Genomic DNA, 9,146 nt, shown 5'->3' with positions numbered 1-9,146 from the left:
AACTTGAAAATATGCACAATGCAAATCATGGCAAAATAGAATATCAAACATCAGATTTGGCATTACGAAACAATGAAATACATGGTAGATAGTGCATTGCACCAAGTACAACTAGAGCTAGGCAAAATTTAGCTCCATTTTGTAGACCACTACTATCAAATACTTGAAGGTCTACTGGAAATATAAACTAAAACTAAGATCCTTACAATCTACAACCAAACCTGAGCTAAAAACATAGTTCCAATTACAAGGTAGCTTCTCAAAGCATATTGTTGACATTAAGATTAAATGCATTCTTGTTGTTGCGAATCCTACGAACAAGAACCATATCTATGGGCTTAATAGTGATACGTTGGGCATGAATGGCTAAAACTTGAGAATCGCCCATTAGATCTTTCAGCTGCTTCTTGGAGAGCAAGCAAGGCTTGGCTTGACCATCGCCCCATATTCCTTGCCTAGTTCCTTGAAAAGAACTTGTAATGATACCCTAACTGTAGATCTTGCAGTATTTCTCGCACCAACCTAGAGAATGGTGCCTTAGGAATAATCAAGTTGGTACTCTTTTGAAATTTCCTTATCGCACATAGCGCAACTGTGCTTGGTCTTTATCTTCACTTCTTATGTGTTGGAGGACATGTATTACCAGCTAGAGCAGTAGTGGGAGATGGAGCAACTAGAGTACGTGGACCACCATTTCTGGACAATGGCAAACCATCATTATTGACCACAAGAAGAGAGATTAGAAACACAAACTAATTTGAAATGATGATATTTTTTTGTAATGGTAACAATACTGACCATGTAGTGTGTTATACTATTTGTAGTCCATGCCTCCACCATGGACTTATGAAATTTAGCAACTCTCTTTAAATGTATTGGCATCACCATCCCTAAACCGCAGCTTTTGTAAGAGAGCTACTAATCTATCTAGGTGTATCCACACTTCTGCCTTTGCAATCCTCGTTTGTTCCCCATTGCTCCAATCCAGAACATCAAGGTGCAACTTTTTCCATGCTTCATACTTCTCTGGTTGTTTTACAAGTATATTGCCTTCCTCATCTCGAGGTGGAGATATAAACTTACTAGCCTTGGGTCCACCAAAGCATGGTTTACAAGGGATAATTCCACTCTTTCCCGATTTTTTCACGTCCTTTTTTATTTCTACTTGGCCCTCATGCAATCCAACTTCAGAGATGACTCGTTCTACCTTCTTGCATGTAGCATCAGCTTCTAACACATGCTGCATCTTGTATGCAAAGCATATATATTCATATACTAGCTTCTCAATTATTCTAACCAAATAATGCAATGTACAAAAGTGAACCCTTGTTAGTGGTATTTCCAAAATAGGGTGCCAGTTTGGATCCACTGGAACTAGCATTCCATTTCTCATGACTTTTTGATCACGTGTTGGAGCACCTTATTGTCCTGCCTTGGCAAGCCATTCTTTCTTTCCATCTTTCCATTTCTTCCTAGTTTGCATGTAATATATGCACAGAAATTTTACATTTGTTGCATTTGATAAACCAAGCATACACTTCAATGTTTTTAAATCACCTGCAATATGCCATTCAACTTGATAGTCCCCAAACCCCTCGATGTGTAAAATTGCTCCATTATTTTGCTGTTGAATAACACTGGATATATTAGTGAGGTTAAAAAAAACTTTAAGTACTTCATGGTCCTCCTTTGGTACTTCAAATGTTGCAAGCCACCATATTTCATTCTCTAACTGTACACTGAAGTATTAAGGATGGTTTTCATCGATGTTGGGATCCAATGCTTGATTCATAAGGGTTATACTCACACGTTCAAGTTTTTACCCCTTAATAATCTCACTCTCATCAAGTTTGAGGACAAACTTAAGCTTGCATCTACATTCTTCCATAGACATATTGTAGAACTTGATCATAGCAATCTGAACCTACATATATCCAATACAAAGTTGTTGGATGCATTCAATACAAATGCAACTTCTTTGGAACCATACTTCAATATGTGTGTATTTTCCAGATGCGTTGGCTCACCAATTAGTTCTAAAACTTTCTCATTTAGTTTTTTTTGAGCCTTCTTCATGTGAATTGGTTTTGGCAAAGGCATTACTCGCTTAGTTTTGAAGACTTCCTTAAATCTTGTATCCAATTGTTGATAGAGTATACTATATGACTCAGAACTCATTCTCACCTTATCACATAATCCTTGAGTATCTGTAGTAGTAAACAAGTTGCTCACATCCCTAAGATATTCAGTTGCAACACTATCTACAATGTCCCTGAATTTATGATTTTCTAATGCATTTTTTACCATATCCTTGCTTAGGACTTTGGCAATAATATCATTCTCTGCATGAGAGAACGTTTTTCTCATTATAGCAGATTTAGCATATATCTGTCTATGATATTGTCCACTTCCTTTGGTTATGGTGAATTGGTTTAACTAATCAGATGCCGACGTGCTTCTTTGGTTTCTAAAGTGGGCCCAATCTCCAAAGTTTTTGTGAGCTTCCTCTTTATGTTTCGATTCTTCTTCTCCAAGTCCATAACTTTAGACTGTAACTTCATATTTTGTATGTGTGTAGCCTACATAGCATCTTCAATGACAGACATTGCTTGTTGTAGGCTCTAGTTCTCCCTATCCTTCTCAACCAATAATCTATCCTTTTCCATCAAAGACTGCATATTCCCTTGTAATCTTGTCTACATATTTGTCAAGGCTTGATGAACCCCTGCTAATCCTTGTGTGACAAGTCTACATGTGTATCCATACAATCCTTCATTGCCTTCACAAACGAACTTTACAAATGATGTAAGCCCTTCAAATTGTGGTGACCCTTGAGTGACTGGATCGGGTGGATAAATGCACCCATCAATCCAAAGGTCCACGTTTTTTTTCCATGCATTCCTTTTTTGTTGCATCATGTATCTTATTGCATAATCCATTTCTACAGTTCTTTAAAACATTAGTGCATATTCATTCTCCAATTGAAAGCGAATATCTCTTTCTCTTGGTATGTCTTGCACCTGCATCCTGTAAAGAAAAATATATGCCAATTTTAACATTACACAATTACACCCCTTTGATTAATAGTAAGCTAAGGTGTCGATGCCAATTTTCTAATCAATAACGAGAAATTCTAAATATCTGGAAGCTGCAAGTCAACATCAATCTAGCAATATGCAGCTAATTGTGGATTGGCTCAAATCACACAATTACACCCCTTTGATTCACTATATCTGTGTTTTTTTAAACCCAGTTGGATCTTGTCTCTTTCTCTTGATTTCAGTCATGATAGATCCTAGTTAACCCCTAATCTGCCTGTAATCTTAGCTTTTAATCTACCTCTTATCAGCATCCAATCTTATCTTCTGTTCTATCCAAAATATTCTCTCTCTCTCTCTCTCTCTCTCTCTCTCTATCAAGGATATTTAAACACATTTATACAGAAGCTTGGCTAGTGGAGAACAATAACACCATCTTATCTTCTACCCTAATTTACTCTCTATCACTCTATCACTTATTTTCTTAGTTCATCTCACGCGGTCCTCTCTCTTCCCCCCCTCCTTTCTCCCTCTTTCCCTCTCTCTCTCTCTCTCTCTCTCTCTCTCTCTCTCTCTCTCTCTCTCTCTCTCTCTCTCTCTCTCTCTCTCTCTCTCTCTCTCTCTCTCTCTGAATTGACACTTAAGGATTAAACAACAACTATGAAGAATAATAACATCACATAGATTAAAAAAATAAAGATACCTCCATTATCACTTGATTGCTTGTAGTATAGAGTGTTGAAGAGGAAGATATCTTATAGCATAGTATTGAAGAGGAAGATTGCTTGTAGCAGGGTAGAGAGTATTGTAGATAGAGATTATTTGATTTAAGCAAATGCTATCAAAACCACTCGTAAGATTGCTTGTAGCAAGGTAGAGAGTGTTGTAGATAGTACTGAGTATTGCTTCAGAAGATTTCGTATGCAAGAAACCATATTCTAGAGGGAAGGAGAAGTATACACAAAATTTCGGACAAAACTAGAGCTTTGAGAGGGAATGAAGAAATGCCTAGAAATAGGCATATACTTGTCCAAAAACAATAAAAATTTACAAGGAAACTCTCGAGTCAAAAAGGTGTCTCTGGGTAAAAAATAATCTTAAAATATGATATGTACATCATTTTATATCGTTTTTTAACTTCCGCCCTTTTAAGAAGTAAGAACGAGAATGATTCTAATATATTTTCATGTTGAAAAGTCATGAGGGCATTAAAGAGTCCTATATTAACGATTGGCTCCGTTTTTATAGAAAATAGAATTGTATTTTTTTAGTTATGAGGATTTTGAGAAAAAATGACATTATCCTACAGTTTGAGAATAAAATAATAGATAAAATCTATTGAAAATACAAATACGAGATTTACTTGATTGTAGAAGATATCTTATTTTACTATTATTTTGGAATCTCTTTTTAGAGAGAGAGAGGTGAGAGAAACCCCTTAAGGGGCAAAAAAGAGAGTCCATATTTCTCCTAATGTGAATACTACCTCTATCTATCATATATATTGTTGGAGACCTCCTAGCTTAGGTCTCAAGGACTTAGAGGTTTCATGCAAAAAGTTCTTTTTTTTTGGGGGGAGGGGGGGGGGGGGGGGCGGGGGGATGAGTTCAATAAGTTTAGAGTTCCCAATGTGACATTATAGGTTAAGATCATGCCAACAGAGTAAGGTGGTTTGTTGTTTATCACTTTTTGGGAATGACCAATAGACTTGCAACCAAATGAGTAGCCACAAGTCTTATCTTTCGTGAGGAAGATTGGGCTTTGAGTATAATAACTTGCAAAATATGAAAAATTCTCAATTGTGCTATTGTTGTCCCCTCCAAGGCCAACTGTTCCCTTAGCAAGCACTCCTCTAGTCTATCTTATAGTTAGAAATGGTATCTATATATTTATAATCCTTCACATACCCTCCATTGGGCTTGTAAAGATTCATTAATTTGGGTTGGCACCCATGTATGTGTGCTCTTCCTCGGGCTTTGAACCAAGTTTATAAGAGCTCTAAGAAAGAAATGTGTGCTAGAAGGCCTTCCGAACTTCGACTTAGGAAATTGTCAAGGCTAAAGATATCCGATTGGATAGGGATAGAATTAACTATTGGGACCCTCATCTTGACAAGTTCAAATTAGAGGCAATTTCAACCTTAGAGTCTTTTGTCAGTCGGTAATAAACCTCTTTTTTGTATTCCCAGTCCTCAGTCAACAAGCTTAACAAAGTATGGCCTCTTAGTTGGAACACTTCTTATTGGGCTTTCAATGTCATCAACATCCCTATTAAAGTTGCCCCCCTACGTTGGCTTATCCTCCCCAAGGCCTTATGGACTAATGAAAGAGCATCTAAGATGGGCTTTTTAGTGGCACCAACATCCTTCTTAAAATTGCATCCCTATGATGGCTTATCCTCCACAAGGCCTTATAGACTAATGAAAGGGCATCTAAGATTAGAGTAATGGACTCTACTATAGATGCAGTAGAGAGCCTAATAGTCATGTTTATCAACTTCTTTGTCAACCAATATGGCCTAAACTTCTAGCAAAAACCATAGCAAACCTTTCTACTCTTGCAAGGGAGGAAGCGAGCCTTGAGCAAACCTATGATATGCCTATTAACTAAGTCTAGAACTACTTGAGATCCTTTTATCTCTAGTAGATTTGGATAAGTAGAAATGAAAAAGGTTGTAATTATAAGTATATGCATTATATGAAATGGAATTTCTTGACACATGTTGAAGCTTATCAGAAGGATCAAAGCTAAGATAAAAAGGCAATCTCAAAAACTTTGCATAGAAGAAGACATTGAGCTAGATGTGTTATTGATTGTAGAACTTTCTCCCGATAGATGGCAATATTCATATGCATCTTGACTCAAGCCATATTTGCAATTGCAAGCTAAATCAATGTTCGAAATTTCCTGTAGCTTCAAACAAATACGACTCCAAAGGTTATTTTCTTACACTAAAAATATATATAAGAAAACGAGAAAATATTGTTAATTGGTTTTTTCATCTTACCTTCTTTCTAGCTTCACTACTTTTTGAGTAGCCATGAAGCCCTTGTCCCAATCTACGTTTTCCACTAGCTGACTACTAGTCACGAGGCATGGCCCTCATGTGCTCTCGATTTATTTAATTTTTTGGGTGGTGAGAAAGGCTTGACATTTGAAAGATGCCACAAAGGTGTACCTGAGTTTTGAACTCACGCACCCATGTACACATCTTTGCAAATAACAAGGTTCAAATGGAAATCGAACCATACACTTAGAGCTCCACCATGCCTAAGTTTATAGACTTGGCATGGAAGGGCTTTGGCATGCAAAGCTTGTGGCCAAGCTTTAGCTCCAACTTGTGTGGAGCCCATAATCCCACGTGTAGAAAATAATATTCTAAGGTATACTTCCTCGCCTCCATTTGCCTTGCAATTCGTTTGGGACTTGGCAGGTCCTAAGACCTGGACGTGTCCGAGCTCTCAAACCACTTGAGGAGGGCGTCGGGTGCTTTGACCCTATACACTAGAATTTAAGAAAAAGATGACGGCTGTTCACATTGCCCGTCGGACGTTGCGGATATGTCTCATGGGAACATGCTCTCAGATGAGAGTCCCGCATAACTTCTTGCGGGATGCAACAATTCGAAAACGATGAAGCCGGCGAGGCCCAAGGCGGCCTCGCAGGTATAGCCACGTGGGCTGAATGACCGGCGACAACCAGTCGCCGTGCCGTGCCGGTGATGGCGGCATCCGTCCAGCTCCTTTTTAGCGCACTAGTTCGCGCTAGGCCAACTTTCCAAGCTGTCAGAATTTCGCAGTGTCTTGTTGCCAGGCTCCAGCTGGTGCCCGCAATAAATATTTACAAGAAAAATACTCACGCTTGAGAGTGGGCCCCGCATCCTGTAAACGTCTTGTCACACGCACACCTTGTAGACTGTCCCTTTGTATCAAAAAAGAGCCCTTCACAAAGGCGATACGGTCCATCCTCCACTAGACATGGGTGACTCGAGAGCAAGATTGACTCCCAAGTTTTTATTAAAAATTTCATAAGCATGTAGATTGATATCATCACCAAGCGAAGTATTTATACAACCTGATTACACAAGCCAATTTCAAGTAGACAATGCTTTATGAAATATCTTAGAAGCCTTATCGGCTATCCTATAGCCCTCGAGACGCACCGAAATTTGTCCCCTGAATCTAGTCTACGAGTCGTTAGGTACAAGCGACTTCCTATTCCTGCCAAACAATTTCTCATTTCTAATCTTTCACATTTCTAGAAGAGTGACAACTCCAACTTAGTTCCACATTTTTAGAGTTTGATCATCCTTGTTACCACAATTCTCGAATAATGTCAACTGGCGTCAATTTGTTCTGCAAAGCCTTGCAGCTCTCTCGGAATTCCATGGACCTTCTTACATCCCAAAAAAGGTGCCTAACTATTTCTTTCTCTTGCTTGCATCGACCACACACAACCATAGTCTTGCTCAATCTCTCCCTTGTTGGAAGTTTGTTCATTACAACCTTGCACTGTAGAAAGTTGAAAGGGTAAGTAGGAGTGAGAGTGAAAAGAGTACAAGCAGAAGCAAGAGCTACGACTATGGAGGTTTGAACTTAAGAAAGTAAGCCTAATATTATGTGAGAATTTCAATAGTTACAATGTGTGACTCACTTCTTTTTATTATTCTATCATAGTAAAGAATAAATATGACAATGATGGGTGGTTGCCACTTGCAATATATAGATATGTAGGCACAGAGTACAAGGTAAATATAGGTGGCTAAGCACAAATGACCTTTAACACCCAACAACCTCCCACTTAAGGGAGAATGTGTTGAGAGTGAGGAGAAAAGTAAAATATGTACATATAATTACAACTGGGTAAGGAAAGATGTTATTTCATCCATGTCCATTATCTTCGTAATAAATGCATAATGTTCTATTAAAAGACTTTTAGTGAACAAATTAGTAGGATTATTATCTATAGAGATCTTGAGAAGCTCTACCTAAATGTCCTTAATCACCTCTCTAATAAAGTGATAACACACCTCAATGTGCTTGGTCTTAATATGAAAGACTACATTATATGCCAATCGAATGGCATTCATAGAATTTAAATGTAGGGTAGGAATTATAGAAGTGATAATCAAGATATGCAACTAGACGGCCTAACCCTAGGGCCTCCTTGCAAGCCTTAATGGTTGCAATGTACTTAGCCTTGGCAATAAACAAGGTAGTGCATTTTTACACCCTAGATATCCAATAAACAACACCTCTAGCAAAGGTGAAGATATAGCCAGAGATAGATTTCTTACTATCAGTATCTCTTATATGTTTTGAGTCAATATAGCCCATGACTCTAGTATCCTAATTGCCACAGTAAAGGCACGGGTCTGTAGTGTTCTTAAGGTATCTCATGACACTCTTTACGGCATCCCAATATCGCTACCCAAGTGTTGCCATCTAATGCACTATAAATCCCATTGCAAATGCTATGTCAAGTCTGGTGGCTATTGTGGCATACATCAAGCTACCCATTGTGGATGCATATAGAATCTTGGCTATCTTGGCCCTCTCATTATCTGATTAGGGATAATCTACCTAACTGACCTTCATGTGGGAAGCTAAAGGAGGTGCCAATGGACTTATCATCATGTATATGGAATTGCTCAAATAAATTGTGAATATACTCCTTTTGTGACAAGTGGAGAAGTCCCTTAGAGTGATTGCGCATAATGCTAATGTGCATACCAAGTATATGAGACACATGCCCCATGTCCTTCATCTTAAAGCTCCTCTTGAGTTGAGTCTTCAAAGCATCTAGCTCATCATGATCACTCATAGAGCAATCAACATATCATCAATGTATACTAGCAAAATAATAAGGCTACCATCACATGTCTTCTTTTTGTAAAGACGTGGATCCTTAATGCTATGGGTATAAGATTTTGAATGTATAAAGTTATCAAACTTATGATACCATTTCCTACATGTTTATTTAAGTAGAAACTCTTCCTTAACTTTTACACTAGGTGTTCCCTACCCTTTTTCCATAAAGCCCCTAGACTACTGCTGCATATAGATGTCCTCATGCAAGTCCTTATATAGAAAAGTCGTCTTAATATCTA

This window comes from Lygodium microphyllum, chromosome 9, assembly GCF_053477565.2.
Source record: "Lygodium microphyllum isolate KBCC chromosome 9, Lygodium_microphyllum_v1.1.10, whole genome shotgun sequence".
NCBI classification, from domain to species: Eukaryota; Viridiplantae; Streptophyta; class Polypodiopsida; order Schizaeales; family Lygodiaceae; genus Lygodium; species Lygodium microphyllum.
The sequence above is the reverse complement of the archived record's forward strand: the minus strand, read 5'-3'. Positions refer to the sequence as shown.